The sequence below is a fragment of the Gouania willdenowi genome, chromosome 7 (genome assembly GCF_900634775.1).
Source record: "Gouania willdenowi chromosome 7, fGouWil2.1, whole genome shotgun sequence".
Classification (NCBI taxonomy): domain Eukaryota; kingdom Metazoa; phylum Chordata; class Actinopteri; order Blenniiformes; family Gobiesocidae; genus Gouania; species Gouania willdenowi.
Genome location: NC_041050.1, coordinates 17,339,489 through 17,360,592, shown reverse-complemented (window position 1 = coordinate 17,360,592; position 21,104 = coordinate 17,339,489). Strand labels below are relative to the sequence as shown.

The 21,104-nt window shown below is 37.7% G+C and overlaps 1 protein-coding gene across 4 annotated transcripts in view; it reads right to left on the bottom strand.

Moving 5' to 3' along the window:
• The window catches only part of hdac7a (histone deacetylase 7a), an 84,930-nt gene that overhangs the window by 33,892 nt on the left and 29,934 nt on the right, over positions 1 to 21,104 (bottom strand). The window lies entirely within an intron of this gene.

Genomic DNA, 21,104 nt, shown 5'->3' with positions numbered 1-21,104 from the left:
ATGATTTCTTTTATTTTCATCTTTATTGTTTTTGCACTGCTTTTCACCACACATTTTTTTATTTCCTTTCATTAATCACTATGGACAACAAAAAAATTTATGTTGGCTCTACTTGGCGACCGTGGCTCAGGTGGTAGTGGGTCGTCTTCTGATCGGGAGGTTGGGGGTTCGATCCCAGTACCTGACTATGTGTCGAAGTGTCCTTGGGCAAGACACTGAACCCTAAGTTGCTCCCAGTGGTCGACTAGCACCTTGCATGGCAGTCCTGTCCCACTGGTGTGTGAATGTGAGAGTGATTGGGTGAATGAGCTGATATGTAAAGCGCTTTGAGACTGCTTCAGTGTGGGGATAAAGCGCTATATAAAATCAAGTCCATTTACCATTTTACCATTTACCATCAGAGCAGCCACAGCAGGTAGTCGGCTGCAGCAGACGAATCTGGCAGAACATTAATTAAAATCCACTAGAGAATAACCCGTAGGCAGTGCAAAATGCAATGACCTGACGTCCCTTCTCGCGCTTAAGGTGAGCAAAATGGTGGCAACCATGTTTTTTCTATACTCCTACCTGCTCTAAAGGAGGTTTAAAAAAAATCACCCGACTAAACCTCTATGATCTTTTATTCAAAATGCACTACAGAAACCCTTTAAGACAAGAATGCACATTAATAAAATAAGATTATTATCTCTCAGATAATTGCTTGTTTATTAAGATCATGATAAAAATGGTACATCTAGAAAGGGATTATTTATATTAAATATATCAGAAAAATTCATCTTAAAGGCCATCAACTGGTTCATTGGGGTTTGGGGGTCCTGTGTTTTTTCTGTTTGGGTTTAAGTTTAATTGTCAGGTCATGACTTAAGTTCGTAGTTTTTGTCCTTATCTGTTGGTAATGGATTCTGTCTGTGTATACACACCCGTCTTGCATGTATGTGTGTGAGAGTGTGTAGACCCATCCATTTTGTCTCCAATTAGGTGTTCCTCATCTCATGATTACCTTCCCTGCACTACTAAAGGTGTGCTTTAACTTATCGTCTTCTGTCTGTCTGATGCCTTTCCCTACAGGTTAGACTGTTTAGTTTTTATTTGCACATCGTAGATGTTTATACAAAGATGGATTTGTTATTAAATCACTTTTGTGATTGCTGACAACCTCTCTGGCTATTTTGTAAATACATATTTATACATCTAGCTTTTAACAAATGCACATAACTACATTAGAAAATTAGGCTGTAACCAAAACCACTGCAGAGGCTTTACACATAAGAAAAGTGTTGTAATATACAATGGTTTACACTAGGGCTGGGAGATATATCGAGTTTTTAATAAATATCGATATATTTATTTAAGAGATTTGCCATAGGACTATATCGTAATATCGATATAATTCACATAACATTAAAAGTTTCTTCCGTAGAGCTGCCAGTACGCCTTTTTTCTCCTTTCACTGTGTATCTTAACCCAGCCCCGCCTCTATCCCGCTCTGTCCCTCTGAGTGAAACTCAACATACACATGCGCTAACGAAACAACTCCCTCCTGGAGTGTGTGCGCGCGCTGTAGAGATCCGAAGGTGTCCGCGTGTTGATAACGTTATAAACAGGACTTAAAACAACTCGTTACTGTCACACTGCGTGTTTATTGTATGCAGGGGAAGATCAAACACTGCTTCTATGTCGTTTCAGACGGGACAGTAACAGTACCATTAAATTCCGTCCATGCGCTCAGTACAAATTAGGAAGAAGGCAGTCCTCAGTAGTCGACCATTACAGCACGCGTGTGTGTGCGAGTGCGTGCGCATGTTAATAGTGGCAACTGTTTATATACTGTATTCTGTATCTGGTAAATTCACAATTGTGACTGTACAACACTGTGGTCAGCTGAAGTTGTTTTTTTATTTATTTATTTATTTATTTATTCAGTTTATTTCCGACATGGTTACATTCATTTTTTTTTCTTTGTACATGCCGAAAAAGGAGCAGAGAGAAGCAGTTTGCTTATCTAAGTCCCGTCCCCTGTTTTGAACACAGAAAATTTACATCAAAGCTTGTCTCTCTGGTCAAACATTCTTAGGTTGTTCTGAACACAAATTTTTTTTTTTTTTTTTTTTTTTGTCCTTTTTGGTGTAGGTTTTTAAAATGTGCACAAATGCACATAATTTGTTTTTATAAAGAAACTAACAGGTACGCTATGCTAGAATAGGGGAAACCTTAATATATATTGAGTAATGGCATTCTGGTTCGATTGTATCCATCAAAACATCATCTCAAGGCAAGGACAGAATATTGAGATATATATCGTATATCATGATATAGCTATAATAAATCAATATCAAGGTGTTAAAAAAAGGCCATATCGCCCAGCCCTATTTAACACTTAATACTTCAGTTAATTCACTACTTCCACTTACTCTAGTGTGGGAATAGATTTTGTGTCTGCATAGATTTGTCACTTAAACCACTCGACAACTTTCTCAGAATCTCCTCTAGCCTTCGTGACAACAAGGTTATTGTGACACCTCCTCATTAAAATCAGCTGTACTTTTTTAAGGACTTGAAACAAAGATCACTCTGTTTGGATTTGTACAACTAATTAATGGGAGGGTATTGATTTTCAAAAAAAGTAATTTGGACAAATTGCTGTTTTTAAGCGGGGTTAAAGAAAGACACGCAAATTATCACTTAAAAGGTTCCTCTTTGATAAAAAAAAGGGAAAAAAAATGCAAGTTGTTGCTAAATGAGCCTTGTGCAACAGGATCTCTATGAATAGTCTGGATCACGTGTGCTCGGTGCCGTGTCGCTCTCTCTGTACTCTGCAGAGCCAGCTTACCTCTGTGTAACCCTCAATGAAAAAAAAAAAAAAAAAAAAAACTACCTTCATGAAATGTTAAACTTCCTGATTCAATAACACTAGCGCCCGTCTGAAGCCACATTACTTTACAGTAAAGGATTCACATTCAATAATCCCACTCCTTAATGTCATTGTTGTATATTCTATCTGCTCTGTAAAAGCTAAGAACAATTGCATCAAGTGTTATAAACTAAGACCTCAGTAACTGTCTACTGTTGGTCTACTTTTGTGTGTCCCCAAAATTAAACAAACAAAGTAACTCCAAGAGCACACAAAATGACAAAAAAAAAAAAAAATACACAAAATGATTCCACAAAATGATTCCACAAAACATTCAAAAATTTCAAAAAATACACAAAAGGACAACAAAAATACACAAAATGACTACATATGTACACGCAAATAACTTAAAATGGTTAATACCACATAAAACTTAAGGAGAAATACACAACATGATTCCAAAAACACACAAAGCAACAAAAAAACAAACAATAAAAAACTACAAGATAAGCAGACTTTTTGTTGTCTTGTATTATTGCTTAGTTTGGGCATTATTTTAAATGCTGATGTAAATGGTTATAATGTGGCCCTCAAATTACATACAATCACATGTTTATGGCCCCCGCTGCAAACCTGAGTGTTCTGAGATCCAACCAACAATGAGACAACACTGCTCACTATCCATTAAGTTTTTCTTGGACATACATTTTATTTGCCTTTATCTATTTATAGATTAAACAAAATCAGCGTCACAGTTTTACATTCTTTTTTTTTCAGGCTTCCACCCTACTACTACTCAATCAATTCTTTTTTCTTTCCTTAAAGGCTGCCACCTTTCTGCAACCAGCCTGGTGTGTATGTGAATGCTGGTGTGCATGTGAATGCTGGTGTGCATGTGAATGCTGGTATGTATGTGAAAGCTGGTGTGCATGTGAATGCTGGTGTGTATGTGAATGCTGGTGTGCATGTGAATGCTGGTGTGCATGTGAATGCTGGTATGTATGTGAAAGCTGGTGTGCATGTGAATGCTGGTGTGCATGTGAATGCTGGTGTGCATGTGAATGCTGGTGTGTATGTGAATGCTGGTGTGCATGTGAATGCTGGTACGCATGTGAATGCTGGTATGTATGTGAAAGCTGGTGTGCATGTGAAAGCTGGTGTGCATGTGAAAGCTGGTGTGCATGTGAATGCTGGTACGTATGTGAATGCTGGTATGTATGTGAATGCTGGTGTGCATGTGAATGCTGGTGTGCATGTGAATGCTGGTATGTATGTGAATGCTGGTGTGCATGTGAATGCTGGTATGTATGTGAATGCTGGTGTGCATGTGAATGCTGGTACGTATGTGAATGCTGGTACGTATGTGAATGCTGGTACGTATGTGAATGCTGGTACGTATGTGAATGCTGGTACGTATGTGAATGCTGGTGTGCATGTGAATGCTGGTACGTATGTGAATGCTGGTGTGCATGTGAATGCTGGTATGTATGTGAATGCTGGTGTGCATGTGAATGCTGGTGTGCATGTGAATGCCAAACTATTTCTTTGTTTTGCAAATGCACGCACTATAACTCTATTGTTAGAATGTGAATAGTGGCTGTCAACAACTTCATAAAGTTATGTACAGTATGTGAGTGTCTGTGTGCTACCAGAGAAGAATGAGGATGCCTCTTTATGAAGTGTAAACATGGCGGTGTTACGTGAGGACAGCACACACACCTCAATGATACATACACGCAGTGGGAGTGAGCTTCGTTAACTCGGGACTTTTTCAATTGACTTTATCTTATCATAAGTTGTGGGAAGAAGCCCATTCTTTACAGCCCTGTGAGTCATCCAACATGTTTGACTTACAACTACCTCATTACCTCACACTGGACAGCACAACTACTCTGAAAGCACTGATAGCGTTCTAAAGTCAAACAACATGGCAGCTATTATCATTGTAGTAACACTTGGACAATTGCAATTTCACAATGTAAACATGATCTATCAATCCAGGGCTTCCAATTTTCTGCCATTGCAAAATTCACTGAACCAGAAATAGCTACTATTTTCGACCCATTTGGGAGACTATCACCCATTTTCACAGTATTTCCCCCCCCAAAAAAAGTAAAACAGGTGATTGAAAGTGTAGCAAGAGTAAGAGTTTAGATGAGATAAACAAAGATGTCAAACCTTGCACAAAATCTTTCAAGTAGGAAAGTTGTGTGATTTTGTCATTCAAGGTTTTTCGTAAGATTAAACTGAATTGGAGAACATTTGAAACCCATAATCAGAGGCCCTTTCAATCTTTCTATTCCATTTTAAAAGGAATCATTGAATATCTATTATAATATTAATCAAATCAATCTATTACTCAGCATTTGATCGGTTTTTGGTGTGAAATACTGGTAACTAATTGTGATTGAATTAGTGTTAATTTTGATTATCATTACTATACTATTACTGTACTATAATACCCCCCTCCCCCCGACTCTCACTAACCTACGATTAAATACAAATATCACATGTTAATAATAAAATAAAACATTAAAAAGCTCTTTGAGGCATAAATTAGAAGTCATGTCATCTAATTGGTTGCTAACATTCAGGGAGGGGTGTGTTAATGTGAAAGGGCTAGGAAATTAGTTTAAATGAGCCATTCACAAGCAATAGCAACATCTGGTACATATCGTAAAATCTAGTTCAATTAATTGGATTTAAATCAATTACATTTAGACTAGACTATATCTAAAACACATTTTCATCTGAAATCTAAAACCAATTCTAAATGAACATCTCCGCACCGAATAGCACGTAACACGTTTGGTTCTACCGAGTAAAAACATGAGGCCCCCGGGGGCCCCCTAGCGCCTCCGTGGTAAATAAGGAGTAATGGGCCCCATTCACATATTGGTGTGTGTCAATGATTCGGGGACGGATTTAGATATGCAAACTGCTTTCTTCCGTCGCCCTTTCCGGCATGCAAAAAGACAAAAAAAAAAATAAATAAATAAATAAAGTGAATTTCTGTGATTGCAACCATGTCGGAAATGAACTGAATAAATAAAAAATGAAAAAAAAAACCACCAACTGTTGTAATATTTGACTCACAAATAAATGAGAAAATGGCTTTATGAAAATTGCCAAAAAAAGGGCAGTGGGCCCCTAATCGAATTGTGCGAGGCATAATCATAATCTACGTTGAATTACCTTTGAAACAATACAGTATATCACACGACTATGTTCCCATAAATGTGGAAATTACCAAAAATGGGGGATAGGCCCCCGGGCCCAAAAAAAAAAAAAAGGATTCCGAGCATCTCATCATATTCATTCATAAGAGTATTCATACCAAACTGTATCACAATCAAACAAGAACTAATGGAGGAGTGGTTATTAGAAAAATGGGGGCCCCGGGTGCCCCCTGGCGCCCCTGTGACACGTTGGGGTAATAGGCCCCATTTATATATTGGTATGTGCCAAAGATTCGGAACCACCAACCGTTGTAATATTTGACACGCAAATAAATGAGACATCGACTAATAAAAAATTAGGCTGCGAGTGTCTATGCGTACACATCCATAGATTATAGCTATCAAATTTCAGCCCGATCCGTTCACGAATAACAAAGGAGTATCAATTTTAACTAGTGTACACGAGAAGAAGAAGAAGAATTAGAAGAATCTTTTTTTTAAATGAAAATAAATCAAACAAAGCAAGGAGAAAACAAAAGGTATAAAATCCTGCCCGTTAAGCCTTTGCACGTACACTCTTATTGTTAAATATGAAATGTCTTAACTTAAAGGTAGAATGGTTTAATACACATTTCTGGTAAAATAAATGTGTTCCTTTTTACAGCTTAGGTGACAAAGTTATGAGTAACAAATTCCCAGACTGCTTCAGTCAGGTAATAAACAACACCCAAATGATACCTTAGGAGTGACACACAAAAAAACATTGCTATCAAAATATGAATTTGCATATTTAAAATCTATATTTAGAGGGAGTTATTGTCTTCGAGTTTGAAGATTTATGGGTGTTGTCTTATCTAAACACGTGCTGTAGGTCAACATGCCAATAACACGCCCATTTACATAACGCCACACAAGCCCAACATAAACCTGCGTATGCTGCGCTATGTAAACATTCAGCCCGTCTCTGTCATCTTTCCTTTGACTCAGTGTTGCAACTCGCCTCGAGCTGGAAACTTCAGAACAACTCATTCATTATGTGGATGCCACAGTCTGTCAGGGATCAGACACCAGGTGTGCTGTCCTAGATGACAAATGACGGACAATCTTTGCTCTGCTGCACAGACTACACAGACACACTCAAGACACGGCTAAAGTTCTCCTCTCAAGTGGAGTTTGTAGTCTTTGCTCTTGCATAGTTTGACGACATCGTCAACAGCTATTCATCTGATGCATGGAGCCATTTCGCTGTGGTATTAGCAAATATTTCAGCTTTGTTTTGCTGTCTTTAAGGTTAGGAAGGCCTGAGTTGTTACAAAGAAACACACATTATGTATTTCCATAAGACACTCTTGGATTTTGGTCTACAGGCAACATCAATCCATGACACAAGTGCCAGAAGTGTGATGATGTCAAATTAAAGCGACTAATGTTAAAGGCAAACAAGCTAAAAACTTATCTCGTCTAATCCCAATGTTGATGGTTCCACTCTGAAGTTTCTCTTTTTGTGTTGGAGTGCCTTCAACAAGGCAATAAAGTTACTCCACATGTTGAAAGAACATCACTTTAATCCAATCCGTTCTGACACAGCAGCGTTTAGACCTGCTCAAACCACACACGCAGCAGCTCTTAGAAGGATCCTCCTCAGAACAACTTTTTTTGGCGTGTTTTACATTGGTTCCTGACTATTTTGGAACTTGTAGAGGAAACACCTGGTAAACTGGTGACAGAATATGACTAAACCGACAGGAAAATTACTTACATGTGTAATTATGAATCCTAAACTAGCTTTAAATCAAACTGATGTCAGTTCATTATAAATCTAATAACAGTGTTTTGGTTTAGACGCTGCTACTGTGGTACAGAAATGGAAATACGAAACTCGTGTCGAATACAACAATATTAATGGCTTGGATTTATACATCTCTTTACTTCTGAGCTGAAACTCAAAGCATGAACAGATACAATTACGGGTGGAGATAAGCTACGTCTAATGCCGCAACTCCAAATTGATTTGGCTTGGCTGCCATTATGCATCGATGGCCCCTTTAACCACGATGAAATGCATTAATACTTCTACATTTATGAATAACCCACTGTTACCTACAACAACATATTGGGCTCACATTAAAATAAAATAAAAACTCTGGGCACTACAAGATTAAAGTTGTAATATTTTGAGAATTAAGTTGTAATTTCATGAGAATAAAGTTGTATCTTACTAAAATTGTAATTTTATGAGATTAAAATTTTAAATACAAACAGGATCTTGTCTGTGTTGCGGTCACTCGTGCGTTATGGTGCATTCTTTAGGTTTCACACATGGTGAAACTCTGAGCCTCTTGGCCCATCATCTCCACGCTCTTATCAGTTTAAGGACTTTAAAGCCACTTTGCAGACATTTGAGTTTGTTCCGATGAAAGAACCAGACTGATTGGGAGTAAACAGCCTCTTTTGTGGAGGAGGAACTGGCTGGAAGTGGTCGATTTAAGGGCTATCGCTGTTAGTTGTGTTCACTTCAAAAGGAATTCTAAGCGCTATACCATTACAAGTTTTTTAAGATATGGCTTTATTCTCATAAAACTGAGACACAACTTTGATGTTGAAATACTACAACTTTAATCTAATAAAATTCGGACTTCATTCTTGAAATATTGCGACTTTAATCCCGTAGTATTTTTTATCCCCTGCCACAAAGAGTAGAAAGGGGATATAGGTTTCAGCTCCGTCCATCCGTCCAAGTGGGACAGCTTTTCACAGAAACTGTTTAAGATAGGATAACCAAATTCAGAGTGTGGCTTAAGAATATCAATACCTTGATGGAGTTCGAAAATGAGAAACGCGCAGTTGTTGATTCTGAAGTTATTGCCCTTGTACCGTTTATTTGACCGGGGAATGTTGATGACTATGTTTTCTTGTTTTTATATTATTGTGGCCCTAATACGCCGTCATAGTTACCACCCATTATGTAGCATATAGCATCTTTATAATTACATTACATTGCTGCTCTTATCCTAGTAATAATAAGTAGCTAAATGTGGTTATCATGAAGTGTTTCACAGATAAATGGTCTTGATTCAGTTGGTGCTTTTTAAACTATTGATACTATTGACTGCACTTTATAATCATATTATTAGTCAGTTTCCACCGACTGATAAAAAGTGTTTAGTGCTAACATTCATCATTCATTTCTTTATGAAAAGGTAGATTGAAAAGGTACAAACTGAATAGAAGGCAGTTTCAAAAGAATATTTGTTCAAAACAAGCCAAGTGACCGTTATAGAAATAATTTAAAAGGATAGAAAAGTCAAAATTTTGACACCAGCAGTCTTAACAGTGTTTCAGATATTTCCAAAACTAATAAAACCGTTTCACTGTAGTTGTTGTTTCTCAATGGCTTTTTAAACTATTGATACTATTGACTACACTTTATAATCATATTTTTAGCCAGTTTCCACCGACTGATAAGAAGTGTTTAGTGTTAACATTCATCATTCATTTCTTTATGAAAAGGTAGATTATTAATACAGCTTCTTAAATGAGGAAACTGGACTTGAGGTTTCACTTCACCTTTCAGCCAAGATGCTTCTTCATTACTCAGACTGACTCGTGTGTAGTATGGGAATTGTTATGTTGGGTTTATTATGGGCTTTCACTTCCGATACTGTGCCGATATTGCCACCTTGAATATTGGCCGATACAAATCCAAAATCAGCATGAGTCCTCCATACTTTAATTGCTTATTTTGTAGTGTGGAACGTTGAAAAGGTTTGATCAAGTGAAACAGAGAACTATAGGCAGCAACAAGTAGATATTACAAAAAACTAGTCTATTTACTGTATATCAATTAATGGGTTACAGAATTTGTTTTTACCTTAAACAGAAGCATATTCTACAATAAATAAATACATAAATAAATAAACTTAAAACCAATGAAAATAAATTATACTTTTAAAATGCAAAATAACAACTGAAGTGAAAAATATATTTTCAGCTGTTGAATACAAGTGCCAGAGCGGAGTCTGGAATGGGCTGCTTCTATCAGAGCACTTATATTGGAGATTTTCGATGCAGGCCGATATAATTTCTTCTTTTCTGATGGGGGGGGATTGTTCAGGGAGGAACTTTGTGTAGTCCATTGTGATTAATCACTTGTCTCATATGTTCGAGGAGGGGCTGGAACAGGAGAGCTACAGCCAGGAAAGCTAACTGCTAATACAGAGCTAACAGAGCTAAAGAGTATTTATATTGAACTGTGATTATCGCGCAAAAAAAAACATTTGCGTTAATGTCACGCTAGAAATTAGCGAATTTCATTTTATCAGCATTAGTTTTTCATTGTCTTAAATTTGACTCCTCAGCATGTAGTGCAACACCTTTGTGTATTTATATTGAACTTGCCCTGAGTGTTACTCTGTGTACTTTTGTCAGATGAACCCAGTTTATGCAGTCACTAATTCCAGTGGGCCAGCGCTGACAAAAACCTCAAAGAAAGCTGGTATCAGATTACAGCAACCTGATGCTGCATAGCAGTTGTAAAATGTGAAAGACATTTTCCTGGAAGCCTAACAGCTAAAAAAAAAACTGCCTTGGATTTTGTTGACTGAGGAAGAATCTGTTTGTCCGTGAAGCTGCTTGGTTGTTGCAAACAAGGTGGTGTCGTGTTTTCTTTCAGTATACATAAAAAAAAAAACATAGAATTGTGCAATATCAGAGACATTGTATCAAAAGCCTGGATAGAAATCAATTCATGACAGACTTTCAGATCACACGTTTTCCCACAGCAACTTGTCTTCCATGATGTTTTTCTGTTATTCCTCATTATAGGAGGTCAGGAGTCCTGATTGGTAACAGACATCCTCAGGCTGTCAGCCATTAACTGGTATGCCACAGGAAGAGTCCTTTAGTCTCCCAGTTTCCAGTCGTTTGGCTGAATGTTTCACACATCAGGAATGTGGCAACTCAAACAACTGATGGCAACAACTGCTGTGGCAATGCCTTATAGCAAGGCACTGCTTCTTCCAGCTGTTACAACACAGCTGTGCAAGAGTAAACAGCAGCGAAGCAGCAATGCAGCATTCATACAAGACTTTGGCTCGATTGAGTATTCAGGCACTCATCACTGACGGATCAATGCGGAAACGAAGAACTTTCCTGCATTCTCTCAGATGCTTCTTCAATCAAACACATTCTCCACATTTCCCAGTACAGATAAAGCCACTCATCAGCAGCTCATCCTAAAGGATCTTCTTCTTTATCTACTTAAACACAAGCAAGCGCACACATATAGATCCCAGGCCACCACAAAAAACAAACACTTTCTTCCAAAAAAGCCAGAATCACGAGTAAGGTCAAACATTGTGGAAAGCAAATAAACTGGTCTTCCTTTCAGCAAATATCTGGGAGGGAACCTATTGATCTGCCTGGTACATAAAATTGTGAAAACAATGGTGGGAGAAGAGAATGGCAGATCCAAAGGTTTTTCTTTGGATAAGAGCTTGGACCAATGACAATGTATGGATTCACTCATCAAAATAAGCTGGAAACAAATATTTACTAGGTTTACTCTGTCTGTTGTTATATTGATTTTTAGATTTTGAGTTTTCATTAAATTGTCTCTATTTTTAAAATGACTGCTGCTCGCTGCCTTGTTTTTTCATCTTTGTATATAACATTTAAAAAAACAAAAAAACAATTGCATTAAAATGTATTTAGTGGAGTCTGTTTAAAAATAAGTAAAAAAAAAAAATTCTAAAATTAAAAGGAAACTAACAGAGAAAAATCCAGACTAAAAAGATTTGGATTTTCCTACTGGTACGAGTTACATATTTGCTACAGCATTTAGTACAAACTGAATAGAAGGCAGTTTCAAGAGAATATTTGTTCAAAACAAGCCAAGCGACCATTATAGAAATAATTTAAAAGGATAGAAAAGTTAACATTTTGTCACCAGCAGTCTTAAAAGTGTTTCAGATATTTCCAAAACTAATAAAACCGTTTCACTGTAGTTGTTGTTCCTCAATGGACTTTACCTGTAAATAAACACAACTTACAATAACCTGTTGGCTTTTCATCAAAATACCCTGTAATCGTTATCAAAATAAGAGACAGAACTAATGAGAACTAATTTTTTTTTTGTTTAACGTAGTCTTCCTGCTGTTCTGTCACTGAGCTAAACACAAGCTAAGCTAAAGGGACTTTTGTAGCATTCATTTTTGCAGGGTTAAAAAACAAAAAAACCTCCGTTCACAGTTTGTCTTTGACACCAGTTTAATTGCAAAAGTGCAACAACATCTGTAGAGGTGCTTTACCTGCAGGAGTTTTTCACCCGCCCACACAAAGCAGACAATCAAGTCAGACAAACTCTGATCCCTTTAAATACCAATAGTTTAATCGTGTCTGAGAATGAGCTACAATCTTTCAAAACACACGCACACACAACCAGATGGACAGGCCTGGTACAGTCAGGCAATAAATAAACATGCATTGTGACATTCTCCTTCAAGTCTCTGTTTAGGCTTTTTAAAAGAGCCTAAAGTTGCTAATAGGGGTGGGAATTTTTCGACACCTCCCGATTTGATTCAGTAAGATTATAGGGACTGTGATTCAATTATAAATTGAAGCATCTCGATGCACTTTTTTGCAGCATGTCTCAATTTCTCATCGTGACCTCTGATAAATGATTGTTTTTAAAAAGATAGCAATTGCATTTAGACAGGGGATACATTTATCTTTTTTACCTTTTATTAAACCAGCAGAAGATACTGTTCTGCATGGTAAAATGCCAAAGTAGCAGCATTCTTGCTTTTAACATATATAGAATAAACAAAACGGGCTTTTCTAAATGATAGATTTATATAGTGTATTTTATCTAAATAAGCAGCTCAAGAACTATATAGTGCTTTTAAAACATCAGTTAACCCTTAAAATATCCTTATACAGTATTTATTTTATTATGATTATTGGAAACATATGAATAGATAATATATGAAATAATTGCAATAATAAAATGCTGCGTATATTTCTCCCACCCCTAGCTGCTAATGGGACTGGATTCTGTCCAAACAACACACACACACGCACACACACACAGAGTCAGTGTGTCAAATGTAAAGCCAGGAGGGCATCCAGATGCACGGAGATCTTGTTACATTAGTACCCACAGCAAGTCATCTGATCCGAGGTCAGCCTCAGAAACCTCAGTGATGTGCAGTGAATGTGAAACCAATCATTGCTTCTTATTGTGCTTTCGATCAGGCCATGTTAAAACACCTATATATAGAATATAATTTGTTTAAACACGATTGTTCAGAAAGTTTAAGTGTTGAATATTTGGGTCTCTGGTGTTACTTCAGTCAAATTCTATCATCACATGAATTTGATTGATACCATACAAAAAATGCCCAAACAAACTAATATGAATCAAAAGTCGAATAATTTTCAAGTTCTGAAAAGAAAAAAGCAAGCTGATCCTGATCTATTTAGCACATAAATCTTGTTGGTGTATAAGATGAACATTTTACCATGGGAACACATCACGGCGGAACCATTACCGCTCCAATCACCAGACTGGGTGGGATCTTGTGCAGAGGGTGATTCGCTGAGTGGTGGTAATTAATGGTTTTTAATGATTATGAATCATGGCATGCATTACCGTGGTATTTTCCCTGTTAAACGGATGGCTGAAAAAGCAATATAATCACACATGATTTTCAGGGTAACCCCCCCGATTCTGTAAGTCGTCTAAAGCGTGGAAATGTAAAATTATTAACAGTATTTGACTTTAATAACCCTATTTAGCAGCATGTTTGCATTGGTTTTAGAAAGTTTAACCAGTAAAGTCATCTAAACAGGGAAAGATTATGGAACAGAAACAAGGCGGAATCTTTTTAAACAAACCACCTTCTAGTGATGATAAGACTTTTCTTAATGAAGCAACATTGGTTTATATCAATGAACCATGTTTAGTTAAGTTACTTGAGGTAAACCCAAACAATTAAAAAAAATAATCCTGAGTTTGAGTTCACACAGGCCTTTTAACAGAGACCAGAGAGTGCTTTTACAGATCTGAGGCTTCTGGAGTGGAGCTGTGGGAGGGAATGATGTGAAAATTGAAGTACTTCTCCTCCTAGATGCCACAGAAGTAAATCCTCTGAAACATAATTCCATCGACTTCATAAATCATTAGCCAGATTAAACATTTGTGTGTGTGTGTCTGTGTGTGTGATGGTAACCCCCCCGAAGGACACGGACTGCGGCTGAGGACCAAAAATACACTAGTTACCCAGCTGACCACAGCATGAGGCCTTTAGCTCAAAGGTTAAAACATACATGAATCGATTTGACGTGCAAAAGAAACCTTAAGGACGGTGTTACCTCAGGACACGCCACAAACACTGGCACACCAGATCACAGGACGTGAGCACCGAGGTCCCGAAATACACACTTACAATTAACAAGACACCCATGCAGACAGACACACTGAGACCTGTGGGGCCCCCTCGGAGGGTATTATATAACATTACTCCAACATATCAAGTGATTTCACGCACCTAGAGGCAGGACAATTCAGCCGTTTGTTGAGTGGGACAAAAATAGCCGCCTCCTTCTGAGAAGCTTGTTTGGTTCTAAAGGGATCACATGCTTCAAAGTCACTGGAGAGCAGAGGTGGGCAACTTTTACCACACACAGGGCCACAAAAATGGGATTTCGTGAACTGAGGGCCACATTACCAGAATCATGTCAGCGTTTAGAATAATTACCTATATAAGCATTAACACAGCAAAGAACAAAGGATTTTTTGTGTGTTTTTGTTATCATTATGTATGTTTCTCTGGTACTTATTTTGTATATTTTACTGTTATTATTGTGTAGTTTGTAGTTATTTTGTGTGTATTCTAATTGTTATCTTGTGTGTTTTTCTATAGTTTTGTATGTTTTTTGAAGAAATTTGCGTTAACTTTGGGGGCTGCCCAACAATAGTCCTAGAGCAACATGTGGACAGCGACAAAATAACAGAAAAAATACACAAAAAAAGACAACAATAATACACAAAATAACAATTACTTTGTCCTGTATTAATGCTCAGATTGGTCAGTATTCTAAAGGCTGATGTGAATGGTAATAATGTGGCCCTCAGATCAGATACAATAACACCTTTGTGGCTCCCGCAGTGATCAAAGTTGCCCATCGCTGATCTATACGTTCATTCAAACATTACCTCTAATGTAACATCAGGATGAAAATGTCTTCATCAGCAGGAAACAGGGACAGAAAAAGCAAAGCACCAACATCCGCTGAGCCAAGTGTTTGGGAAACCACAATCAGGAAGAGAGTGTGTGATCTAGTCTGCTGTTGTTGCAGTGCTCGTGCTGTTATCGGTTCAGAAGCCTCACTCTACTCTCTTTCATGCTCCACTGAAAACAAGAGACCAGACACATAAATGCACAGGATAAGTGCATTCAGATTCTTATATTTAAAGGGTTTCTGTTTTTTTTTTTTGTTTTTTTTTTAGAAAAGGCTGTGTTATCAAAGACATGAGACAATTAAAATCTCCAAAAGTTCAAACAATTATTAAATAGACTTTTAGTTCAATGAGTTTGAATGTCGTCTATGGGTGCGGATCATTTTATGAGATCATAATGGAGCTCAGAATGAAATAATGTGCAAGTTCTGTTAGGTGATGCAGTGCTAACTGGCACATGAGGTAAAATCTGGCAAACAATATAACAGTACAGAGTGGGAAACATATAGGACAGGCAAAGACATTAATCATAATGTGTGCTGGGAGGCAATTAGGAAATGATTTTTTTTATTTTTTTATTTTACTACTTAGGTGAGTGCTCGGACATGCTAGGTTGACCGTGCTCTGGGTGTTGTTGTTATCCTGTGTAGCATCTCTATGCCATGTTTAAGTATGACTGAATGAGGCTGGTTTGTCTTGTGTAACAAGAACACATAGCAAAAAGAAATTAAAGCTTTCTCTTTTTAAATTACAAACTACATGACTAAATACATAAATTATTTTGTATTAAGTTGTAAAAATGTTGAGAAATACTGAAGTCCAGTGTGACAAAGTGACATTTCCAGTGTTTGCACATACTGTAAATAACAGCGGTTGCAGATTCTTTAGCTTACGCGGAAAAACCCAAAAATACTACAACCAACTAAGTAAATGAATGGCGTTAAAACAAATCGTTGTCTACTAGAGCTTTAATTCTTGGTTTAATATCGATCGTTATATCACAGACTCGGCCCGGGTTCGGACACTGCGCTGTAAATGAAAGGTCAGGTGACAAGGTTCAATTAGTGTGAGAAAGACGCACAAATAGATGCTGACTCATTCTGGAACTGTGTGCTGTCAAATAGAGAGCAGGTTGCTGAGTGTTACAGTGTGTTACAGTGTTACCACATTGACGTAAACCGGTACGTGCAGTCTGTGTAGCTGCTTGTCACGCGTGACAAGCTTCTAGTTTTATGCAGAACAAGTGACCAGTTAATAAAGCTGAGTTAGAGAAGAAACTCTCCTCAGATCATTCTACAGGCGTGCGCACGGATGTGAATAGTGTTGGGTTGAAAAAACCCAAGAGACATTGGCTTCTTTCGGGTCGGACAAGCTCAAGCTGTATTCTGTGGGGTTCGGGCCAGGTCGAGTCTCCTTTTTTTGGCCTGATTAAAGCTCTACTGTCTACCATGCCGGGCAAAAAAAACACATGAAATTGCAATAAGAGTGAGGTAAAAACACTTCTTTATATTTGTCTAGTCTATGTGACTCCGCAGTCCACCATGCAATGTGCGAAACTTTTGCCAAAGTTCAAGTCACATGACCATTTGTCAACAAACGCAATGTTTTTTGATGGAGGCAAAATTTTCGAGTGTCAATTTTAACTTTTAACATTTGTTAGTATGCGTGCACCGATTTTCTGGCAGATCGTGGCTCAGGTGGTAGTGGGTCGTCTTCTGATCGAGAGGTTGGGGGTTCGATCCCAGTACCTGACTATGTGTCGAAGTGTCCTTGGGCAAGACACTGAACCCTAAGTTGCTCCCAGTGGTCGACTAGCGCCTTGCATGGCAGTCCTGTCCCACTGGTGTGTGAATGTGAGAGTGAATGGGTGAATGAGCTGATATGTAAAGCGCTTTGAGACTGCTTCAGTGAGGTGATAAAGCGCTATATAAAATCAAGTCCATTTACCATTTTACCATCACAGATTTTTTAAAAACCTGACCTGCCGATTTCGATTTTGGCCAATCCCGATTTCATAACGGAGCATACACTTTTAATGTTTCAATCTTATTTTACTGTAAAACATTGAACAATATCTATGAAACAATACAAACCTGTTGTTTAACTGTACAGATCTCAAATATAAATCAAAAGTTTAGAACACTGCTAAACACTAAATCATATCAGTTCCATTAGTCTTCCATTTTCCACATTTTAAAAACAAACTAAACTGGTACAACAGGTTACACTGCAGACCTGCTCTTTGCCAAAAATAAAGTGCACAACAGTATTTTGGTTAAACAAATAAAGAAAATCACAGGGTTTGGCTTAGATGATAAAATAATAAATTATAGGACAAAGTAAAAAAAAACATCTTCAACCACCAATAAAGTGTCCTGAGTTTTAGGTTTAAATAAAATAAAAAATGGCCAAATGCAGCAGCTTTGTAGATGCTTAAAAGTAAAAATATTAAGATATAATTAACTTCCAACAGCTTATAGGATAAAAGCTCCTGAAAGTCAAACATTCTACAAAAAATAAATAAAGAGCAGCATGTGTAATATTTTCAAAAGTCAAAGGAAAATGACAGAATGAACATGGCACAGGTTAGTTGTTCTCACACTTTTTCTTCATATCCAAAGCCATGAACTACATCATTTCCTCGTAGTAGCTTTGCTCTTTACACTGCATCTAAACGCGCACAGCGGACATGTATGCTTGACGGTGCTCCAGGTATTGTTGTTATCCTATGTAGCAGGCACGTGCACACATGCACACATGACCTGGTGGGCGGGGCCTGTCAGTCATCTCACTGCAGAAGGGGACAGTGGCTAACTTTATGACTGTCTTTAAGACCTTTACGGAGGTAAAAAAAAATGATCTGTTTCATATGCAAAGATCGGCCTCAAAATAAGGGAAATCGGCCGGCCGATCAATCTGTGGTGCATCCTTATTTGTTAGCAAATTATCTTCATTTTTTCTTTATCTGTGAGGCTTACACTGTGTCTTTATATGTTGAGAAAATTATTGTCACCATTACTGTTTTTTTAAAAGCGTATTTTAATGGTAAAGTCTACTTTTGTAGAAATAGGAAACTGCAGTGTTAATGGGAGATAATCCCTTTAGTCTGTGGGTCTTTTATAGCAGACTGTGGAGTTTAAAGGGCTGTTTGAGCTGTAAAGGCTTTGAAAATGGTGGTTTCAAGTGTGAGACACATCTGGCACACACCCCTGCCGTCCAATCAACAAGGAAACAAAAATTAAGAAGTGAGCGTTCACCTGGGTGTTTGAACAAAAGTAGTGTTGTCGGGGCGTGCGTGCATGTGTGTGAGTGAGTTTGTGTTTGGCATTGTTGTAAGGCTTACAGATTAGAGACGAGGAAAAAAGAACAAGGACCAGTGTCAGTTGTCCTGCCTGGACAACACGTATGTAACTGGACCCTGCTGTCGCGGCTGTGACCTCACTGGGTTTTTCCACCCACATACACACACACACGCGCGCACGTACAAACACGCACACACAACCAGGGTACAGAGCGCTGCATTGGTTAGCATACAGTCAGCAGAGCCTGGCACAGCATGAGCCAGTTTTTCACTCAGGGGGTCATGCATTGTAATCCTACACAGTGTGATCACACAGGCGTGTTACACAATGGAGACGCTTTCTTAAACATGTTGAACAAGTAAATGCTTGCAACTCAATAGAAGTGCATTTTCCTGCGCTGAAGTAAAAGAGGAGAAAACAACAAAAAAAAAGTGCCTATAAGTCAGAAATATACAATTATGATGAGATCATGAATAATAAGTCAGCAAAACACTTTTCCATTACCCTTGGAAATGTGCAAAATCGAAATAGCGCAATAAAATCTGGTCATGGAAACACCTGAATTTTGAAAAAAACACTCAAATAACGCAAAAAAGTTTTTACGCTATTACGAAGCGGAATTTCCGATGTTTTGATATTGAAATGTGTCGCAAAAGTGCTATGGAAACACTTTTACACGTCATAGAACGTGACGTACATTGTCACATGACCACTTCTCTCTGAGAAAACATGACGCAGTACGTGTAAACAGAAGAGGAGACCAAGGCATTTCTTATCATTAATCCCACATTAGACGTGAAACAACAAAAAAATACGGAGTGTTATGAGGAGGTTCTGAGCGTCCGTCTTCCTGCAGCGAATTCTCGCAGGATGAGATTCCAAGAGAGTTACGAGGCTCCAGCCCAAAACAATGTTCAATGTAAACACATTCAAAGCGCAATTATACTTTGTCAACATTTAGAAATATCGCTTTTATTTTTCCAAAATCTGTAATGAAACCCAGCGAATGTCTTTCCTTCAAGTGATGTGTGTCTAGTTCTTGGATCTGTCACCGCTCTTTAGTAAATCTCTGGTGGACCATCATTCTTCTTCACTGACGTTTTTTTTTTTTTTTTTTTTGAGTCTTCTGCTTCAGATGGTCTATATATATTCATATATATTAAGAGGTTTTAGTCCAATCAGGAAGTTTTTCCTAAAATCTCCAACAATGAGTCTGTCTGTGTAGCGATGTTACAATAATGCCATTTGTACCGGACCTCCAAACACAATAGATTGTAAGAAGTTGTGTGTGTTCTAACCAACACCATTCCCTGCCTTGGGTTACCTAAAAACACTGACAGCAATGAGGACTATATCGCTGCAGTTTCTCTGTCTCACTGTTACAACCCAGAGCTCCAGAGGCATTAATTCATCCTCTTGCTTATTTCAGGTGCTTCTAATTCCTTAAATTCCAAAAGCAAGCAATGTATGATAAAACATGTCTTTCCCACCTGTGTAAAGTCAAATAAATCCAAATCTAAATGAAAACAAATGTTTTACATTGTGTCAGAGAGGAAAAACCTTACTTCTTTCAAGGCGTTACTCTGACAGCTACCTCTACTCTACGCCATAACTGACGCCCGATCTGTTTTTAAAAATGTATTTTATTCCATTTTTAGTTTGTCTTATGGACATTAAATATGACTCAGTGAGGGTCTGTTTTCCAGCACCTGTGACTGTTAAAGGATAGTTTTTATCTTTCTTTGCAAGACCTAATTGTTATTATTTTAAATGTCAATTTCTTTCTGTATTAGCCTAATACCTACTGAAGAGTTCGTATTAATATCTGTGGCACAGGCAGACAGGAATATGGACGCTGGACTATTGAAAGTGTCACCTTAAGTCACCTTTTGAGAGTGACGCTGTCTCACTGTTTACTGTTTAAGTTGTGACAGTGTGATAAACATGTTCCAAATGTGAGAAAACCCATTCCTGTTCTTTATATTTTTTTTATATTTTTATTTATATTAAAGCTGGTTCTAAAGCCCAACGCTACTGGTGAAGAGGACTATTGTTTTGTTGTGTTTTTTAAGAGGCCACAAAGAAGTTGCATAATGTGATGCATAGTACTAGTAGAGCAAAATGTGCACTTTTTCTTGTTAAATTTGCTGCTTATAAGGAAATCAGTAAATCCTCTGCCTCTAGTTCTATACTGAATTGCAGCTTCTTGTTTTCTATTTACATTTTTGTTATAATTTATTTGCATCATGTTGACTTGCATCGTATCACACAAAATCACATTGTATCGCATTGTGTAGTATTGAATCGCCATCAAATTAATATCGAATCGTATCGAATCGGGAACAGGGTGAATCGTATCGCATCTTATCACCATGGGATTCAATGTATCGCTAACACCCATCTTACCACCATGGGATTCAATGTATCGCTAACACCCATCTTACCACCATGGGATTCAATGTATCGCTAACACCCATCTTACCACCATGGGATTCAATGTATCGCTAATGTATCGTATCGCCGGTAGTGTA